General features: G+C 39.7%; 1 protein-coding gene across 3 annotated transcripts in view; it reads left to right on the top strand.

Moving 5' to 3' along the window:
- The window catches only part of STARD13 (StAR related lipid transfer domain containing 13), a 310,401-nt gene that overhangs the window by 112,842 nt on the left and 175,013 nt on the right, over positions 1–22,546 (top strand). The window lies entirely within an intron of this gene.

Raw genomic sequence — 22,546 nt, 5'->3', positions numbered from 1 at the left:
CCACATTTACAGTCTCAGGCTTAACCTCTTTGAAGGTTTGCTGGAAAGATGAAGAATACATTCCTTTACAGTGCCTTTTTTCCCTCTGCCCTTCTCGAGGAGCCAGACTGTTTTCTTCTGCCTTGTCTAGTGTTGTACTGCCCAAATGGGATAGATCTAACATAATTTCAGAATTATGAAGGGAGGAAGTCTAAATCTCTGTTTCAGTGACTAGTGAGGAAGAGGGATGGAGGTCCTGTCTGGTCCTTCCCTTTCATCCAGAGTCCTCATGCAGTTCTTCTCTGGAGGGTTTCAAAACCAAAAACAGCCTTCAGGCAAGTTGGTTATTGTCTGCTTGAAGTCAATATGAATGTGTCTGTGCAGTGAAATGCCCTTCAAAAGAACCCGCTGGGCTCTTCTTTACCCGAAAGACAGAAACTACACTAGTGCATGTATCTGAAAGTTGTATCCAGCACCAACTACTTAGTTTGCCACCACCAGCTTATCTCATGAGAGCTCTGAAAGTGTAAGTGAGCGAGCAAAACTGTCTCAGGCTAGCTGTAGACTGATGGAAAATCAAAGATGACATCCTGAGTTTGCTTTGGATCCTTGAGAAATAACAGGAAATACCAGCTCTTCTGCTCCAGTTCCAGTCTGTTGCCAGGCTCTCTGTTCCGTTTTCATCAGGCTGCCTTGCATTGCAAACCTGCTGCTTCTTAGAGACCTGAGGAAGCTAAAGCAAAATGGTGTGAATGTGATTAGGGTAGCCTGACGTGGTCCCATAAAATTCAGGTTGGCAGCTGCACCCAAGCTGCTTCCCTCTACATCTTATCTGCCAAGCAAAGAACGTGGCTGGAAGGACAAGTCCATCGGGGCTGGTAGTGATTTCTGAGTAGGGCCCATAAATCTAAAAGCAGTTCTTTTGAAGAATCTTTGCTTTATGTGTTTTTATTTTTCCTTTCCATTTAACTCTGCCTACTTCATCTGTTCTTGGTCCTGTATTCAGTCTTCGTTAAAGCTCTGTTAGATTTTTTGTTTATACTTTACCCATCCCAAAAAATAAAACTGAAAGTAAGAAGGTAAGTTTGGGGAAGAAAGCAGTAATTCAGGATCTCTTGCAATTTCAGTATCTAGCTTGGGTTCCTTGTTGCTCATCCCAGCGCACAGAGCCCTCGTGAGTTGTCAGCTGTTGTGATTCACGAGTCCTGGTCACTCCTGAACTGATCTGAGAGCAATTGCAGGAATTTACTTGCAGATTGGTGTGTTATTAGGTCTTGAGATCTGTTACAAGGAGTTGGCAGGTTTTTCTGTTTCTGCAGTTAGTTTTGGCTCTATTTCCATCCTGGAGCAATTTTAAATATTCCCTTTCAAAAGCTGGCATCACTGATACCTGAACAGAATACTTTTTGTAGCACTTGATTTGATTTCTGTACTTAAGGCTGTTTTCTTTCCTCTCAAACGATTGTACTTAACTACTGATAAAATTCCTTTTCCGTAATCTTTGATTAATAAGTAACGTGGGCTGTGCTGGCCTGGGAGGAGGTGATTCAGAGAAAATTAGTACATTTTACTATGAACTGAATCTATTTGCGCAGAATTATTTGAAAAGAGTATTCTTCCAAGTAACTGTGTTCTTGAAATACACTTCTATTAGTTTGATCCACAGGCTTGCTAATTCTTATTTTATGTAGGCTTAAGGTGACCTGTTTCTCAATGTACAGACACTCGTCCTGCATACGGCGCCATCTGAATGCAAAGATCCATCTCTGGTGATGATGATTCAGTAATGTACTGTTACAGGTTTTCTCATCGGTTGCAGAATTGTGGCATTATTTGGTTTGCTTTAAAGAGAAACCATCTGTGAAATGTATAGAAATTACAGAGGTGTTGCCAAAAAAAAAGAAAAAAAAGAAATTCATTAAAATGAACAAAAACTGTAGGTCAAATTTTGGCCTAACTGTGTTCAAGTTGTTTCTTTTTAAATACAAAGAGTGGAGAAAACAGGCAGATGGAAGTACAGAAAAGGGAAATAAGCCAAAGTGATTAACCTGGTGACCTTCCCTTATTTCTAGTGCGTTTTGTATGTATGTGCATTGTGCCTTTGTTTTTGATGAATGAAATTAACATATTCAATTCATATCCTAAAAGCAGCCTAAATTCAATAATTTACTCAGTACTGCAATACCAATATAAGGTGCAAGTTTTAACTATGGAAGTTATTTGTGGTACTTATTTTCTGTATTTTGCATATTTATGTGTTCAGAGCAAAGATACACAAAAAAAGGAGAATAGTAGTTTTATAAAATAGCATTAGGACTAATTATTAAAAGAAAATAGCTCAGAACAATGGCATTCTCCTGGGGTTTTGTTCCTATGCCATTTTTAAACAATTGAACATTGAGCCACTCACTAACAGATTAGCTTATTCATCAGCTTTCTAAGAGCTACATTTCAATGGATTTCTTCCCTTTCTTATATTCCTTCAAATGATTTCTATAAAAGGAGGTTTTCACTATGTTGGTAAGGGTTTCCCAAGAAGTTTCCAACTAATGTTTAGTTAAACAAATTGAGTAGAAATTTATACTGTAAGTACTTTGATGAGTGTCTTGTGTTGCGCGCCCCAGATTATCTGGAATTTTCTACTAAAGAAATGAAAAAATAAGGCAAAGACAATTAAGGTGCTTCACTCGTGGCTGTTATTTATTACTTTTTAAACACAGTTATAATTAATAGCTTTAAAGTATCTTCTAGCGTTACATTTAACTTCCCTTTGAATGTTTGCTGGACGTTTTGTTGGGCATAGGACTTGTCATCTGGATGAGATCCACAGTGTCTTTCTTTGGAGTGGCCAGAACCAGAAGTTTCAAAGGAAAGCGTCAGTACTCGGTTAGCCTGGTGAGGAGACTTACACAGAATATGCTTCTGACAGTATGGGTCTCATCCTCCACCCTGAGAACTTGGCTCCTATGTGGAAATAGGTTTATTGAAGTCATTTCGCTTCCAAAATGCAGTGGCTTGAAGAATAGAAAATCTAGATATTTCTGATATCCAAAAAGGTGTCTGAGTTCTTTTGTCTATTGCTAAGCTCTTGCTCTCAAAACCTCCTGTAGAAATGCATTCCACAATATGATTTCCTGTTTTGTGGAAAAGATGTTTCTTATTACCGTTTTTTAAATTAATGTTTTTGGATATCCTTGTTCTGGAATTATAAATTAAGACAGAGTTCTTGATATACCTTTTATTATTTATGCACTTCTGAACATCTCCCATGCTGCCAATTTCCTTCCTAGGAAGGACCATCCCTTTCTTTTCAGGCTCTCTCCATAATTTTTGACAACTCTCAGTGCAGTGGTGCCTCTGTGAACCCTCTCCAAGTTTGTGATTCTGCACTTAATAGAAGGTGACCAGTGCTTCCACAGTGTCCTGTGTGACACTGCACACTACTTCACAGAAAGACATTGCCATGTTATCAGTGTCATTCTCCTTTCTACTCCATGTGTATCCTAACATCTAACCAGCTTCTTTTGGCTAGAGCAAGCCAGACAACGGAGTGTTATTGAGCTCTCATAGTGGCACACTGCTGTGTTTCTTCAGGAAATAAGCACAGCCTCTTCTTGCTGTGGCCATCCCAGCTCCAAATGCTTCCATGTCCTCCTGCACTGCCCCCCTGGCTGGTTATTACTTCACCAGGTCTGGCTTTCAAGCTGCTCATTTCTGATATGGTCACCTGTCTCAGCTGGGTTAGCTGAAATGGCTTTAACGGTGGGTCTTGGGTAACTGGAAAAGGTGTTGGAGGTGCCCACAAGAACTCTGCCAACAGCAAATCTTGTGGGAATGAAGGGAAGGAGTAGTGGTACATGTGAAGAGGGATGGCATCTGAGCAGCAGGGGCTGGTGACCTGCAGGTGGTACAGTACAACCAATGGAGAACACATGGTGATACATATAGGTCATTAACCAGCCTGTATCATTCTGTTTTGTGTTATGAGGTATCATCTCTTATTTTTTGACATCTTTTCTGTCAGTTCCTCTGCAATTCACCTGTTGCACTTTCAGCAAATGTCTCTAGAAGGGCTGGCTCTGCTGTATAAATCAAATCATAAGTTTCATCCTGTTGAAAATGTGTTTTGAAAAACTCATGCAAACATCTGCTTTCTCCTTGGAGGCAGCTTTGATACCAAACATGTTTTTCACTGAGATGTATTTACACCAAAGAAAGCAACTTAGCATCAAATGCTTTGTGTATTAGCATCTACTTTCAAATAGACTTTTAGATTATTCACACCTCATATGGGGCTGTTACATTTTTTGTTCATTTCAGATTTTTCTCATTTATCAGGTGCTTTCCCTAAACCTCAGTGGTGCTGAGGCCGGGTAGTGCCACAGCAGACATTCGTGGGACTATTTAGTTAAACACAGCAAATGCTGCACAACTACAGTTCTCTGGAAAATGCTGTTTCTACGAAATGCATGTGTTGATATTTCTGACTTTTTACATGTGAGGGGAGATAGTCATCCAAGTCAAAGTTGTAAACAGGCACATTTAGAGAGCACTTTATTCAGAAGTTTATTTTGTGAGATGACCAACACCCCATACAGAATGACTGGCTCAGCTGTAAATGTTTGCATTGTAGACACGTATTACTAGACAAAATGAATCCCGCTCGTGCAACACACTGTTAGGCTAACTAAAAGTTTGTTTTGTTCCACATGCCAAAAATCTAGCATATTGATGACTGGGAATATGAAAGCATTTATTCCGAGTTAAACATAAATATTAATCATGCATCATTGGTTTGTTCTTTTTTTCAATACTTTACATGATTTTGATTTTTCATGATCTACGACTAAAAATGTTGCAATGGAAGTTGAGTCTCTTCTGTGGAATTGTCTGAGCTGCTGCTGAGGACACTCACGTTCTGTAACAGGCATGTCTCTGTGGGTGAAGGAGTTTAGGATACCAGGAGACGTCCCTTTGCGGTACAGATCTTCAGGTGATGTGCGCTTCATGTTCCTAGACCCCTTTAAAATTACATCTATTTAATTAACCCCCCACAAACAGTGTTACTTATTGCACCTAATACCTCTTCTCCAAAATAAAACGGGCAAAATCTTACTATCTGCAATTTTGAGCTTTACTTTTTTTTCCCTAGAACGAAATATAGTAAACAAATATAAGCAGTAAATAGCTTTAACAACCCATTTTATTAATTCCAGTTGTGTTTATTTCTCCTCTGGCATTAATAATGTCTTCCAAAATGTTACTGCATCAGTATTGTGTTTGTAAAACTTTTCCAGCAGAGTTAATTGATTCTGAAATGCCAAACGTTACTGGTTTACTAATTGTTTCCTCTGTAAAACCGTTAAGGTAGCTGTGTTTTTTATTACAACTGTGTCAGCATCTAGAACAAACCAAGGAGACTCTCATGGGTAAAATATTTAGCTGCATAATGTAGTCTGTAGGATAAAGGCAGTGATGAAGATAAAGATGAAGTTAAATATTTAGTCTCTAATTGGGTTCTCTCTGAAAATAAGAAGTACATGAAAATATGAAAATTATTTTAGTTATTACAGTAAGGTACAAGTTTGGTGCTCTTGGTTACTAATACTAAATTAGCTTTCTGACAAAGCAAGGTCCTTAGACTCGACCATTCTTAAAGGCAAACAACAGATAGGTCTTCTCAAGAAAAGGATTTCATGCTTTCATAAGTATTCTTTTACCTTCAAAGTGTATAAATTATAATCACAAACTATATCCATGACTTAGACACTGCACAGCATGTTCGGTGTGCCTTGTTCTGTAAGTTAACATTACACTTACATTATAATATCTCCAGAGTAATAATACTAAAAAATTAACTTTGGAAACATCTTTTGAAAAAATATTCCCACTTTGCTAATGTCTTAGAAGGACAGTTGATGTTAAATTATGTCTATTACCAAATGTATAAATCTTTTGAAATAACACATTTGTGTTACATGGATATCTGATCTTTATTATTTTGCTAACAGTAACTACACAATGTCCCTTTTATTAAACTATTATTGCTTGTTTCACTCTTATGCCCAAGATCTAAGAACTGTAATGTGTATCACAGAAACAAAACTAACCTTTCAGGTAGATAGCTGCAAAATGTACCTGCATTCCGTTGCATTATTGTAAAAAATCTTAGTCTACTACCCAACTGAAATCAACAGTAATCACTAGTGGCACTGTTCAACATCTCCTGGCTTGTAGAGTCTTTCTGTATTGACCTTTTCCTTTATATTTCCTAGTTTTCACTTGTAACACCAGAAGAACAAGGTCTGTAATTGTAATTAAATCAATCTGACAATGAGTCATGCTCTGGCAGCTAAAGAGGAATCAGGAGAAAAATAATCTAATCTTAAATATGAACGGTATTTGCTGGAGGGAAGGGAGGAAGGGAGGGTGTATGTAATTTTTTTTAAAGGAGAATGTAAAACTTGCCAGGAATTCATTACATTTTTTTTCTTAAAAATTTTTTCGTTTATGATCTAGAATGGCTGATGAAACAGAGTATCTTGGAAAATTAGCACCCTATTGATATCACCTGTAAATAGATACTTCCCTATGTATGCAGAACGGCAAGTTTCAGTTTTTAATTACAAACATTGTTAGAGACAAAACTAATGATAGGGAAAAGACTATCTCTTTTTTTTGCATCTGTTATCTGCTGGCACCAGTTCAGAAATGGTGAGCATCTCTAGTGGGCATCTGAGCATCCTGTACTGGAGATGGCTGCAGATCTTGAGAGCCTCTGTACAGCCTCTCTTCTGGCCTAGAAATGTACGCCTGACCGGTGTGAAATGCCAAGCTCTGGAGGCTCCTGAGCAACTCGTCCTCTCAGGAGCTCGTGCGCCTGCCTACACATTTTATCCTCCATCCACTTGGGATCCAGGCTTAGGTTAAACTTTTGAGAACAGGCACCCAGCTGAGTGATGCTGTTCCCTTCACAGTTGCAGAAGTTGGATGTCATCTACACTGTAGCATCTAAAACCAAAGTCTCGACTGGGCTGTAAGGTTTTTGAGGCAAGGATTATCTTTTCATCCTATCCATATGCATAGTTTTTCACCTGTTTTTTCATACATTGTCTGTTCCCTTATAAAAGTAATCTCACTCCTGGTTGTATCCTGAACATGTGATGATTTGTAACATAAGTAATAAAACATAACACTATGTTAGCGGTAAATTGCTCCTTTCTCACATTGAATTGGTGCTTTAAGCTTCTAAGGAAAAAGCTCTCAATAGGTACTCAAAACCACTGTGACTGTCAGAAAGCTAGCAGGTACTGTGCTGCAAAGTCACAATGCAGAATCACGAAGTCTAAGACTTTTGGAGATAAGAGTGTTGGGAACATTCTGGGAGTCAATCTGGAACAACCCTTATGTAGAAGGTAGTTTGAGACTCTTTCTTTTCTACAGAACCATTTAAGATAGAAGTCATCCTGGAATTTTCATTTATCTGACTGGTTATTTTCTAAAATCAAAGTGTTCTTGTTAGAATGTATTTTAGTTAAGACTGAGCCTAGGTTTGCCTAAGATTAGATTTGAATTACATTAGATTAGCATAGAGTGAAGGTGCAATATGTAGTAGAGAAAATGCAGCAAGAAATCAGACTGTTTTCTATAAAGAGCCTTAAGAAAGTTTAGCGTGAAGACCAGAGGAGCTCCAGGTTGTGTATCATGACAATATATGTGCCCAGTGTTTGCTGCCTGATTGGCCTTGCATAGCTCTGCATTTGGACTAAAGGGATACTAAGATTTTTGAAATATAAGGAAGTCATTGAAATGATGTTAAATCCTTAAACTTACAGTCAAATTAATGTATAGATAAGACCTCTCCTCCCTTCTCCAATCATCTGTCCAGAGTTACATAGTCTAATTCTTTAATCATGTATATGATAAGGAGGCTTGGCACAGTCCATGGCTATTATACTTGATGAGCTAAAATGTGCTGTCATGAAGTATATCCTTGTATGTGATTTTCTGCTGTTGTGTTGGGTTTAGAGTAAACACTTAGCTATTAAATTGATGCTTTAATTGAATGCTCATTTTCAGCAGCAGCAAAAAATTAATAGGTATTTCTAGTGACAGCCTAAAAATACTGGAGGGCCCTGAACATGAAAATGCAAGTCACCATTAAGTCACAGCTATTCCTGTAAGGTATGGCACATTTAACTTAAATAATAAGCAGATTAAAATGTTCTTCAAGCTCTCATGAGTGTGGTATGTCTTAGATTAGGTCAAGACTTAGCCACCAGTCTTGAGGTAAACCTGGGAGAAGGACATCAGACTTCTTCCATCCGCTGTCAAGGAGCCAGTGGCTTTTGAAAACTCAGTTACATGAAGCTACATGCTTCTGTTGCAAAACAGCTACTCATACTTACTTAAAGGTCCTGTCCTACCATATCTGCAGTATGGACTTGTCCTCAGCTATGTGTCACTATGAATTGGAGCACAGGAAGCACAATGACTATAATGTGGCACCTCTTTTTTTTTGTCATGTCATTACCCCACGAAGTACAAAATTATTACTCCAACTTCTGGGTTTTGCTTAGGACACACCACAGCTGAGAACTTCATCTACTAAAATCTGGTCTGGTAATCCACTGGTAGTGCTTCTGTTGTCTGCCACTCTTGCTGGCAGAGCTGTGCTCCAGGCTTTTTCTTGGAAAGACATTTAAGTCCTGTAACAGAGAAAATTGGATGTGTTACATTTTTTCCTTTATTTATTTCATTTTATATTTTTATTCTTTTTATTATCTATGCTTTGGAGAACTACCTAAGTCTTTTGCACACATTTGCACACGTGGTTGTTTCACACAACTGTCTCCAGAACTGTGGCTGTCTCGGTTACATCCAAACTGCTCCCCAGCCAAGCCTGATTATTCAGATGGAATTTTTTGTGGAAAGTCCTGCAGCTTTTGCCCCATCCATGTTTCCATGTGGCGTTGACAGTGATTGTTCTCTGTACAGAGTGAGGGTCTCAAAGGAGTGGGGAGCTGGTTATCTCACAGCTATGAAACTTTGGGAGAGCCACCATCAGCCCCGATATAATATTACAAAACAATTACTAATCAAATGTGCGTCTCTGTGCTGAAACAGAAATCAAGCTGTAAAGGTAGAGAATCATCTCAGCATCCAATTTTCCAGCAGCTGGTGTCACCAAAATTGCTGACAGATGTGCATTTTGACAATAGTTCAGAAGCTGAGATCCCCTTCTTGCATTAATTAGTAGGTTTTGCCCACTGAGAGGCCCTTTATGAAAGTTTCACATTTAACCAATTCTTCCTAGAACATTAGAATACAGAAATTAGGAAATACTTTTAAAGACAGAATAGCAATATCAGCTTCTGAGCTCAGATATTGTGTTGTGAATTAGTATTATTTTAGTAGTTATGGTTGAGTGACTAAAATTATACAGAGGATAGAAGTGGATCAGTAGGTGCATCCTTTACTACAGGGTTTTTCCATTTTCAAAGCTGGTGGCAGTAATTTTCATTTTAAAAGTTTATTCTTGTTGGACCTGTCTTTCAGTTCATATAAATCAGACCTACCTTGATTTAAGACCAGCTGAAGCAATGGTGTTTTTCATTAAATCAGTGCTTCTCAAAGATGAGTAGTGCCTTGAATCTAAGTGTAAAAACAAATTTCGAGCAATGGCCATTTACTTGAATTATGAAATGGAAAACAAAGAAGGATGATATTTGTTACAGAACAACAGATATGCAAAGTGATAGAAAAATCTTCATTAATTCTGTCAGCATTAAGTTGTAGTCCATGATAAGCACGTGAGTGGTATAAAAATTGTGGAAAAACATTGTCATAAACGTTAGGCCATGCTATGAAATATTTTGTCTTGTTTTAATTGTCTGAAAATTGCCCAACACCACTTTTTTTAAAATTATATAATCTTAAATTTGCTTCCAAGACTGCACTGAGCTGCCCAGAACAGTAAAACAGTGACAGTGGAGCTTTCCACTAAAGGATCCTTGAATATTTTTAGGAAGGTCATAGTGTTCAGCTACATTAAAAAAAAAAAAAAAAATAGTAAGAGAAATGAAATGTTTATCTGCATTGCAGAGAAGCATAAAATCAGTTCATCATATGGGAGCATAAGGTATGGAGATAGTTCTGTGAATATATTTGTTTTGGCTGTCCTTGACAGCTGAGAAATAATACATGCCAATTTTTAAACCCCTCTGTGGGAGTACAGTTATTTTATCCTATTTCAAGAAGTAAATTATGTCTTTTTTTGCTTTAAAATAGCTTGAGTCAGTAGTACATATACTTAAATGAATTTGAAGCTGGTTTAGGCTGTGCAGGAATGTGTATGTGTGCATGTGTGTGTGAGAACGACTGAGTGAGAGAGAGAGGAGGAGAGAATTTTATACAGTCCCTGACAAATCTCTGCTCTCTTCTGTTGCAATAGAAGGATGCATGAAGGCAGCTAAGTATCTCTTAATGATTTTTGTCCATAATTTTAAACATTATATGATGCAGAAAATTCAAGGTGTTAGTTTTTCTGTACAGACATTTTATGATATCTGTATGTTGAAATTATAAATGATAAAATATGGTTATGGTTGTGGATACCCTAACATGTTTTACTTCTGGGTTTCAGTTAGGCTTTGGACATATATACTAACAGTCATAGAGATGCAGAAGTTAGAGACCAAAGCAATCAAGGGTTTGGTGTGGACAGCAGTAATCCAAGTGTCACTGTAGGAGTGGAGATGCCCACGACTAGCTGGAGGACATCCATCCCTTCATTCAGTCAGTGCTGCACTGACTTGCTGGAGGTCACAGACTAAACCAGCAGCACCTTCAGGATATGGGCACACAGCTTTCTGCTCTCTCAGAACCTCAGCAATTTCTGAAGGGAAAAAATCAGAAGGGTGGGTGAATCAGAAGCACGTATATACATATGTATATTTGTGTGTGTGTGTATATGCTTATTTGGGGAGGGGAAGAGGGGGTGGCTATGGTTCATGCAGTATATATGTGTGGTTGTGGAGACTTCCACCTTCAGTCTCTCCAGGCTGAGTTGAGTCAAATGTGGCCCAGAACCAGAGTTAGTGTATAAAAATAGTTTGGTTTAAGTATATGCTTAACAAGAATTCCTGGTTTAATAATTTCAAACCATACACTTGTGTTGGTCCTTTGCTGCATTACAGCCCTCATGTCCTTAGGGCATAGATGTGTAAGAGGTTCTCGGCTCCCAACTCAACAGAAATTCACCCAACTTTTCTTACCATGGGCATACTGTTCTATGTAGTCTCTGCAGGTAAGGCAGAGGTAAGGCAAATGACTGGGAGTACAGAACTTTGACGTTGTTTAGGTGTTTACATGGTAGTTATCTGAATTGCACCTGAGCATTTGCTGACAGCAGAAGAGACAGTGAACCCCACTGCAAATATTAACCTTGCAACCATCATACAGATTCATTGTCCTTTATTTATATGGGTTGAAGGGTTTATTTTGAACATAAGTTGATACACGATAGTTAAGTGTTTGGGTATTTTTATGGGCTACGCTAGGATTTGCAATAGAGTGGTCATTTCTGAAGTCTTGCAGGAGTTTACTGTGAGGTGGTGAAGTAGACGGCATTGCCTTACCTGATGCTGATGATACATTATGTTCTTTCTGAGAAAGAAAGAGCTATTAAACCTCCCAAAGGGAAAGATTGTCTTTTGCATGGGAGAAGGTGGCATGGGAAAGATTTTTCTTTAAATGTGAGATAAAAGCAAACTGGTAAACAAAGGCAAATCCACACAGGCAGTCAGAGAAAACTGATGAGAAACTGAAAAGGTTTTACAGCAGGTTTTCAATAATGAAATGTTATATGAAGTTAAAAATCTATAAAGTAATTGCAGCATACAAACCAATGAGCATCTCTGTGTCTCCTAAGGGCATCAGCCTTTGCTGAGACGCTAGAAGATGCAGAAACACTGCTTAACGTTTCCCCACACGTGTTCTCAGAAGAATGCTGCTGCTATGCACAATTTCTGTAATTTTCTTTTTTTTTTTTTTGCATAAAGAACTTTATTCTTCAATTTTTGCTGATTTGTCTTTCACTGAAAACTGACCACTAAACAAACCTCTTTTTTTTTTATTATTATTCCTCAAAAGGCATAAAATGTGGATCAAGGCTTTAACCATTTGCTAATACATCAGTTGACTGGGAAAAGTGCATTTTCGGTTGAGGTAACATTCCAACGATTAGTTTTATTCACTGTGAAGGAGAATACCTGATATCAATTTAGAGCCTTGCCATCACAAAACATTTCTGTGAACACTAGATAGTGAAAACAAACAAACTGCTGCTAATGACAGTCTGAAGTTCATTCCCAGATGAGTTAAAATAACAGTGCAGCTCTAGCCAGAGCTCACTGGGCTTGGTTTTCGTGTTCTACCATGGATTACTGCTAACTGCTGTTTGCTTTACAAGTCACTCATTTCCCATGGCAGGATAACACAGTCCCCAGTTCATGCCTCTCTTTGTTGTTGTGTGACCTCTTGTACCTTTTCCACTTCATTTTATCTTTAAAATAGATACAGCACTTCTTTCTACTCAAGAGGGTAAAAGTGATAGCAATGTGTGACTCACCGTAGTGTTTCAGGATTGTAAAAAACAGAGACTGCTCTCGTTTCTCACTATTGTCCATCTCCATTTGGCAGTCATTGCTCTTCTTTTTGTATTTCTTCCTCCCACCTCTGCCCCAGCACATTTCCACCTGACCCCCACAAGTATATTGTGACAACTACCTTATCTCCAGTTTTTATTCATGTCTTTGTTTATACAGAAGCATAGCCAGTTATTTTAATGCAGGACTGCACATTAATTGCTATTTGCACAGTTCTAAGCTTGTTGATGTTAGTCCTGCTGCAGAGTCGAGAGTTCAAAATGACTAAGAGCTCCTGGGACTTGCCAAACGTAAAAGCATCATAAGGAGAATATTTTTTTCTTTCTAACAGAAACAAATTTGCTGAAACATGGCAGAACTGTATCCTGCAAGGAAGTGACTGCAGAGGGTGGGTATTGTGAATTGGGCAGGATGAACTGAACATTTGGGACATCACATAGACCAAACTTGGGTATACGTTCCTCAGACAGTTCCCTTGGCTAAATGCACAAGATTGCCTTCAACTGCTTTTCTCCTGACTGTGCAAGAACACGATACTGAAGTGTCAGGTTAGATTTTAATTATATTTTAAAATACCAACTACTCTAAAAGCCTATTTAAAAGCAGAAAAAGTGTGAAGTACTATGGAGAGTTTGTATAAGTGAAAGAGAGGGGGGTACATCACCATGTTTTCCTGGGTGGGACCAGACCAGTTTAGCTGCTCTGGTCACCCTGGAGGGACGAGGGGCATCTGTTTCTGCAGTGGAACGCCTGTATTCTGTCTTGCAGGTACATCCAGTTGGCCACAAAGTGCAAAACAGTGACAACAGGTAAGCTGTTGTCACAGCTTGCTTTGGTTAGAACATGAACTTCCACAATCTCTGAAAATTTAAGAAAATGACCATGGATATGCTACAGCAAAGTAATATTCTGGCCTTTTAAGTATCTACATTTCTGAAAAATATTTGAATTTTAAATAATCAGAGCTATTCCCTGAATTAATTTTAGTGGCCTTCAGAATAGCAGATATCATAAAATCTTGGAAAGTGAAGAAGGTATCTAACCTTGTGATACTTTGCAATCCTTTTTTTTTGTGGTTCCAAAAAGAGATATTGGTAGAAATAGTTTTTCTGTTCTGTGAAATGTTTTGCCAGTTTCTGAATTCTCTTTATCTGGTTCAAGATCACAGGCCAAGACCAGGTAAAAATGGTTTGTGAATCTCTTATATTATGTAGCATAGTTAGTTAAATTTTAAAGTAAACAGATTTTAAACACGCACACAAAAGATGTTTTGTCACTGAAAGCTATAAACATTAAAAAATTCAACAATGCAAATAATCTGGTTTTTGTATTTGATAATTTGTTTTCTCTGCTGAAAAGTTGTGTCAATTGAATTTTCAAATAAAAAAAAAAAGTGTGGAAAAAAATCCTTGATAATTGCAAGGAGCTCCAGCTAACCTCTTGTACTGATTCTGGTATTGTTTGTTGTCATCCTTCCATGGGACTTGTGGATCTGTTGCAAACCGCAGCAACATCTTGTTTCCCAAATGTGAATGATGGTATATGAGCATACCTGCATATGTCGTAAGGCAGAGGCAGCAAATAAGAGATTTTTCTCAGTGCAGAGGATTTTCGCTACTCATTACACAATAGAAGAAGTTTCATGGTCAAATTTCAGCTACTTGGACGGGCGCCAAATTTAGGAGACCAAATAGTTAGCTCTTCGGGGCTGCTGCTTCAAACTGCCTGTGACATTTGCAATGTCAGTCATATGTCCTGTGAGGGATGGAGGTTAAAATCCACCTGCGCAGATCACTGTGAAATAGCAGTGTCATGTTATCCCATAGAGAAAATCACGGGGGAAGCAAAGGTAACACAGAATGGTGATAGCAAAACCCCTGAAGTTACAGAGTATTGAACAAAGCGCTCGCATCAGAGCAACCTGTCGGGCAGAGGAAATGATAGCTGGAACAGAGGTTTCATGCCAAAAGCAACAAATTAAACAGCATAATCTTTTTTGGGGGGATAAAGTTAACGTTTAGTTTACCATTTGTTGAGATGAGTGCCAGTGCTGGTGGAAGATTAATAGACCTGGCCAGCTGAGCCACAGGGGTGAATGGCATCTTCCAATTTGATGGCAAAGTGAGCAAATGGACTGATTAATACTGTAAAAAATACCACAGAGGCACACCCAAATGCTCACTGTGGGTGGATGCTCTTCATCACAGAATCACAGAATCACAGAATCGACTGGGTTGGAAAAGACCTCAGAGATCATCGAGTCCAACCCTTGGTCCAACTCTAGTCCATTTACTAGATCATGGCACTAAGTGCCATGTCCAATCTCAGTTTAAAAACCTCTAGGGACGGCGAGTCCACCACCTCCCTGGGCAGGCCATTCCAATGCCTGACCACTCTCTCTGTAAAGAATTTCTTTCTAATATCCAGCCTAAATTTCCCCTGGTAGAGTTTAAGCCCATGCCCCCTTGTCCTATTGCTAACTGCCTGGGAGAAGAGACCAATCTCCACCTGGCTATAACTTCCCTTCAGGTAGTTATAGAGAGTGATGAGGTCACCTCTAAGCCTCCTCTTCTCTAGACTAAACAACCCCAGCTCCCTCAGCCTCTCCTCATAGGTCTTATGTTCAAGTCCCTTCACCAGTCGTGTTGCTCTTCTCTGGACCCGCTCCAGCACTTCAATGTCTTTCCTGAACTGAGGGGCCCAGAACTGAACACAATACTCCAGGTGTGGCCTCACCAATGCAGAGTACAGGGGAAGGATCACTTCCCTTGTCCTGCTGACCACGCTGTTTTTGATACAGGACAGGATACTATTGGCCTTCTTGGCCACCTGGGCACACTGATGGCTCATGTTGAGCTTCCTGTCAATTAGTACCCCCAGGTCCCTTTCTGTCTGACTGCTCTCCAGCCACTCTGCACCCAGCCTGTAGCGCTGCAGGGGGTTGTTGTGACCAAAGTGCAGCACCCAGCACTTGGCCTTGTTGAACTTCATACCATTGGAATCAGCCCATTTTTCCAGTCTATCCAGATCCCTCTGCAGAGCCCTCCTGCCTTCCAGCAGGTCAACACTCCCTCCCAACTTGGTGTCATCAGCAAATTTGCTGATGATGGTCTCAATCCCCTCATCTAAATCATCAATAAAGATGTTAAACAGGACTGGACCCAACACTGACCCCTGGGGAACACCACTAGTGACTGGCTGCCAGCTGGATGCAGCCCCATTCACCAGCACTCTCTGGGCCCGGCCCTCCAGCCAGTTCTTAACCCAGCGTAGAGTACACTTGTCCAAGCCATGGGCTACCAGCTTTTGCAGGAGTATATTATGGGAGACAGTGTCAAAGGCCTTGCTGAAGTCCAGATAGACCACATCCACGGCTTTCCCCTCATCCACCAGCTGGGTCACCTGATCATAAAAGGAGATCAGGTTGGTCAGACAGGACCTGCCCCTCCTAAACCCATGCTGGCTGGGACTGATCCCTTGTCCATCCTGAAGGTGCTGTGTGATTCCATTCAGGATGATCTGCTCCATAACCCTGCCAGGCACCGAGGTCAGGCTGACAGGCCTGTAGTTGCCAGGGTCAGCTCTGCAGCCCTTTTTGTGGACTGGGGTAACATGTCTTGGAACTGGACCCTTCTCAATAAAAATTGAGTATAAGAACCAGTGCCATAGTTCCTTGACATTTTAAAATCCTATTAGCAGCTGCTGGAAGTAAAAATCTCCCTGGTCTGTTAATACAATACATTTTTAAAGTATGATAAGTTACAGTTCCTAACATGCATGTTCCTTTACCATTAGTCTTTAAGCTCGTTTTCTTCTGATTACACTTTGAACATTGTTGAAATGGTTTTCATTGTTACAGACTTTCTTATCACTTGCTCCACTTACTATAAACCTTTTACTGTAATGAGTCATTCAAAAGTTTTCACCGTAAATTACTTTTCAGCCAGTTTTCTATTTGATCAAAGCTTTCAAAACTACAGCAACATGAAATGTCACATTACTTTCTGGACTTCTATCAAGAGTACGTGGACAGAAAAGATACAGATTTGTAGCAAACAGAAGAAAATTATTGAATAAATTTTTCTATGTCAGTTGTTTTCAAACCAGCACTGATCTTGGTGTAAAATTTGAAAGAAATATTTAGAATAAAGTAAAATACATTTGAAAAACAAGCCTTATTTTACTAACTAAAACACTAAACTAGGGAAAATAATTTTCAAGTGTTCATTAAATGTTCTTTAAAGCAGTGCACAATGATTAAATATGCTTTAATATCTGTAGGCAATATTTACAGTATTTCATCTTTTTATAATACATCTCAGCATATTAATTTTAGGGTTTTCAAAAGACATTTCCAGTCCTTTGAATTCTTCTGGATGCTTGAATCCCTTAGGCTTATTTTAGAAATATCATAATAAAATATTAGACTTCAGTTTTCTTTGCCGAGGATTAAAAGGTTCTGTATGCTAGATCCTCAGAGAAGACAGGAAAAAAAAAGACAATTTATATGATTTTGCCAGTTTAAAGCAAAGAAATAAATTAGAATCCCTAAATTAGACTTTCTCCATGTCAGCTATAGAGAAATCCAGTTTTTTATTCACATTCTTTTCTTGACAGCCCCTTGAAACTTCACGTTGTTCTCAGGAAAATGAGATGACGTGTCAAAGGTACAAAATGTCTGTGGAAACACCATGTCTGCATTGCTTCTACAGAACTGAACTTGTTTATGACCCATTAGGTTTGTTTTTGGTAACGCGCTGGCGCGCAGGTTAGATAGCAGCAAATGTCTCAGCGAGATATGCTAGAAAAGGGAGGAAGCCTTAGAAATCCTTTCAAGTTGCATCAAGTTTTATACATGTTCATTTATAAAACTGGCCAAATCTCTGCTTTGCAGGTTTGCAGATTTGCAGGTACATGTACCCATTAATTTCAAGTAAGCTGATACATACTTGGACTACATGTCTATTTTTGCAGTAACTGGAACAATATTAATTATTTTTTACATATTTGTAGAGCTTCAGAAATACAGAACATTATTATATTTGAGAATACCTGAAGTAACCATCTGTCACTATGACAGCTGTGCTATAAACTAACATAGGGAAAACTGTTTTAACATTAAATTGTTTAGTATAGGTGTGTGCAAGACAGAGTGCTGAGAGACCCTGCAGAGCAGACAGAGCACACTGGTTCTCTGTAGCTCTCGGCCCTGGCTCTCCACTGGGATCTTTGTGGTCTCCTGGTGTCCTGTGACTCAATTATTATTTTGAGTATGGGATCTTTTGCACCCATGGTGGAGTGAAAGCTGTACTGCAAGCCACGATGTGGGGGTTTAGGGAATGGACATGTGCTGCACACCATGGAGTCCAGCCTGAGGAGGTGATTAAGGGCGCAAAGGATTCAGAGATGTTGCAGGAGGATTCTGCGGGGTGACAAGAAGCAGAGTCTACTTCCATTCTGCTATTTGGGAGTGGTCTCCAATCTCTTGAACTATGCTAATGTTTAATTTGTAAACAGTTAATTGAAGCAGCTGAAAACAGAGCTAAGAGTGACCCAGCAGTTACACAGTGTGGATGATCAAGGGCTCATGATGCACCCTGGGCTCTGGATCCAGCAAGGGTGCTCTCTCCAGTCCAGTAACAAATACCCCTGCTGAAGCTAACCTTTGCATGAGCAACAAGATGGCCTTGATCAGTGTTGTGTGTATTCTTAACATCTTACACTGGTTTAGAATACCATGACAAGAACAGCAGCAGAACATTGATTTCTCAACAAAGTTTGCTTATTCCAAGTATAAAAGAGTCTAGAAAAGGAAAGCTGGATCCAAGTTTCCGCAGATGTGCATGAGCAAGTGAACTTGCTTGACTGCAGAGTAGGGATCTACTATGTTTCTTCATTTCTTTGACCCCCATCAGTCACAAATAGTTTGCAGCTTCAACAGAAGAAATTGAATTTCCTCTTATCCCTACTGTCTAACCTAGCAAGGAGGCCAATGTGCTTTGATATAGTGAATGAGGCTGAATCCCATCCAACGAAGAAGATCTGTCGTCCATGCCCCAAGTGACTTCTCCAATAACGCTAGGGCTGTATATTAAACTTGGTCTCCAAGAACACCTCTGCAGTGGCTGTATTTTAAAGGAAAAATATGAATCCTGTTGTCAGCCTTTGAAGACACAACATGAGCAGTTAAATCCAGCAAAGGTTTTAAGCCTGAACCGAAGATCAGTGCCAAGTCCCTGAGAGAAATCGGATTTCTGACACAGCGGTCTCAGCAGTGTTTTCTACAGGGAAACTTCAATATTGCCATTATTCTCAGCTGACTAACGCTCTCTAGGGAACTTGCAAGTGTAATCCAGACTGAAGATCTTGTTGCTGGGGCTGGGCAACTTCAAGTTAAGGCTGACATTGCTCACTGTCATAATATTGCTTCTCCTTTTGGGTTGTAGAATTTTATTTTGAAGTAGTAACTAAGATTTTCTTTCTTTCTGTCAACATCTTTCTGAAAGGATCTAATAAACCTGCTAATCAGATGATTGAGTTTTGCATGTGGATTGCTGGTTTCCTCCTTTAGAACTGTCTATATGTCACTTTAATTAAAGCCTAGCAGATTATTAAATCAGTAGAATGAAGAACCAACAGGATTTTCAGTCTTTATACTTTTCAGGACCTTTTCCATTTTGGTGCTTTCCTTCCGTTTCAGTTAACCAGTAGATTGTACAGATTTCTTCTTTTCTCTGAAGGAAGTGTTGTGTTTCAAAGTGGTGCTGCTGGTTGCTCACCACAGAACATGCACTTGAAGAGTCCAAAGCCATGTTTAATAACAGCAGATGTCAAGTAGTCCTGTCAAAATGCCAGGGTTTATTTGATAGCAGTGATATTTTTAGTACCACATCTATGTTGAATAAATTTTCTGGCTTTTTATTAAACATCCAAAAGAGTTATTTGCATGCTGGACAGGTAATACTAATTACTTTTTGTTTTTGAGAGTGTGATATCCTGAGAGTGAATGATTACACTCTGAAAGGTATGCTGAAATATCAGTGGCAGATTTGGGCATATTTGAAATTCAAGCATAAAATAGCTAATAGGAGTTGATGGGGAAGAGGGAAGCAAAAGACATGGATATGGAATTATCTTTTTTTTTTTTTCTTTTAAATGGTATGTGATATTATGGGGTTGACTGGCATTGCAAATTGTGCTTTTGCAAATTGAAATAGTTTTGAAGTTATTCAAGTCAACCATTTCATATTAATCTTCTGTGTCAGAAAAAAAGCTTTTATGTGACAATAAGCTTACTGGGACATTATTAAATCATTTAATCCAGTTGTTTGATGAGTTCCATGCCCTGATCACTTATAACCATGAAAGATTATGTATACATCAGAGAAACAATTTTTTGATGAGTGTGTTTATTTTGCTTGTAGAGTTTATAATGCTGTTGTTTTGCTGCTACCTTCACTTCCACTTAATCCAGGGAGTTCATTTGAGTAATTTGTTTCCACATAGAATGCCTTTCAGGAAAACCTTTCAAGTTCTTTATAAATGCTCTACATTCACTTCCCTTCCTCCTCCCTGTCAGTAGGTCAGCCTTTCTTCTTTCCTTTACTCTGTGCCCCAAATACACCTTTTCACAGACATGGCTCAGTAAGTGAAGAGTGACTAATGGGATCATTCACAGGCTTAAAGGTCTCCCTAGTTTTAGGTATCTGTTGAACAAAGATGTTATTTTCATATTGCTCTATGGGATTCAGATTCATTTTTAACAAATTCTCTGGGCATCTTGTTCATCTATACAGGATCCAGACTTGGACTTGGAGGCTATGTTTTTAAGACAATATAGATATGGTCCAGGTACCAGACCCTCACCCAAAGCTGAGTGACAACGGCTGTCCCCACTGCTGGGGCCATGCTTCCCGGTAGCTGCCTTGCTCTGAGCAGGGCTCTTCAGAGCAGTTCCTAACAAAGCCAGAGCTGCTGAGTCGGATGGACAAACCTGGGTATGGTGCTGCAGCCTCATCAATGGCCATTGTTTATTTAGCAGTGTAGATGAGCTCTCTGGGCTTCACTTGAAGTCATCCCCTGAACGGGCTGCGCCACTGCTGAGGGTGGACTTGCCTGATCCACAAGATTGACTCATCCTGCTCTGATGATAAAGCACAGGGTAGTGCCGAACAGGCAGCCTTCTTGGGGACCTTTCTCATGTAGGTGAATGTGGGATGGCCCCACTGAGACACGGAACTGCTGAGTGGGGAGAAATGGACACAGCATCTAATAAATTTCTGGTGTCTGCATGGTGGTTTCCATGCTTCAGCAAGTAAAACATGGTTACATCAGCAGAGTGTATTTGTCTTTAGCTTCTGTTTGACACTTCCACTTGCAAAATTGCTACAGCTGGAGTTGCAAGCAAATGATTTCTTTATTATTCCTAGCAGCAGGTGCTGCAACAGCCTTTTGGCTAGAGTTGTACTCTCTTGGTCCATGGTTCCTACATATTTGATTAGATGGTGCCATGCTGCTCAGATGGGATGCTAGACCTCCAATAAATGTGTTTTGTTATACAGTCCATTATATAGTGCATCATCATTATTATTTCCATAAATCGGTTTTAGTTGGCAGCTTTCTGTTGCCACTTGGAATTGTTCCAGTATCAATTTTCATCCTTTTTGCATGGCATCCTAAAAAGAATTTGGAAGTTAACACAGCCTGAGTTTGGTTTTATAATAGCTGGTGCCCTTCAGGCTGTGCTAGAACACAGAAACCAGCTATCCGAGCAGGACTGACATATTTATTTTGATTCACATATGGTTTATGTATTCTTTCAAAATGTCTTATCCCAAGGTTCAGTATGGCAATATAGGCACCTGCCTCCAGGGTGCTTATGCCAGAATTGTGATGCTAAATATCAGGTGCCTGTCACAGCAGGGTGATTGAGAACAATGCAACTCACTGCACAGTGGAGGGACAGAATGATGCTCCTCACTCAGAACAGTGACCCAAAAACCCTGCCTGTTGCAGTAGGACCTGCCTGTCCCTTGCCAATCAATACAGCATGTGTCTGGATTTCCCATTCCTCTATAGAAGCGAGATGCTTCTGCTAGAGCCCCCTCCTGAGGGCTCAGTGCTGAGTCTTTAAGTGATGCTGCTGGAGATATTTTGGCTTGTAGTGCTGTTGTTTTGCTCCTTACTCTTTGCAGAATAGGCCAAGGTATAAAAACTTGGCAAATAAGTTGAATTTCCTCTTCAGCCAGATGTGAGTCAGAAGCACGTTCTCCCTTTCTAGTCTGCAGAAGACCTGGGGGGAGACAAATCCTCCAGCCTCTCTAAGAACAAGAGCAGAAGAGGTTATGGCACGAGGGTCTGTGCAGGTACCACAGAGCTTGGCACTGGTGGGCCCTCACTGGGGAAGGGGGCTCAGCTCCAGTCTCCATGAGCTTTTCACGATCTCTGAGCTAAAAATCAAAAGGGAGCTGGGATGAAATCTTTCCAAACCAATTCAGTCCAGGCAAGCACGCAGCAGTGTGCAGGAGCTGGAACTGGCCTCCACTCGGAGCTAAAGCCAAGCTACAAATTGTCATTAATAAAACCTGATTTGGACTCAGCCATTTGTTATTTTCCCATCTAGAAGTGACCACCTCACTTAGTGTCTGCTAGCTAAAGACAGATTAACTGCAGCTGCTGCTCAGGCCTTTCAAATGGAGCAAGAGGGTTTCGTACAATGAAATTGCCTGGCAGAAGGGAAAACAACTGTAGCCTGGCTGTGCTTTTCCTATTGTTGAGAGATGCTTAACCAATTCAGTTCAGTGCTTAGAGGAGGAGTTTTCCAATATCTTAGTAAAATTCTTCACTAAGTAAAACGTAAATAAAAATCATGTTTTATAGATAGATTCCTATCAAGGCTG

Source organism: Columba livia, chromosome 1 (assembly GCF_036013475.1).
Source record: "Columba livia isolate bColLiv1 breed racing homer chromosome 1, bColLiv1.pat.W.v2, whole genome shotgun sequence".
NCBI classification, from domain to species: Eukaryota; Metazoa; Chordata; class Aves; order Columbiformes; family Columbidae; genus Columba; species Columba livia.
The sequence above is the reverse complement of the archived record's forward strand: the minus strand, read 5'-3'. Positions and strand labels throughout refer to the sequence as shown.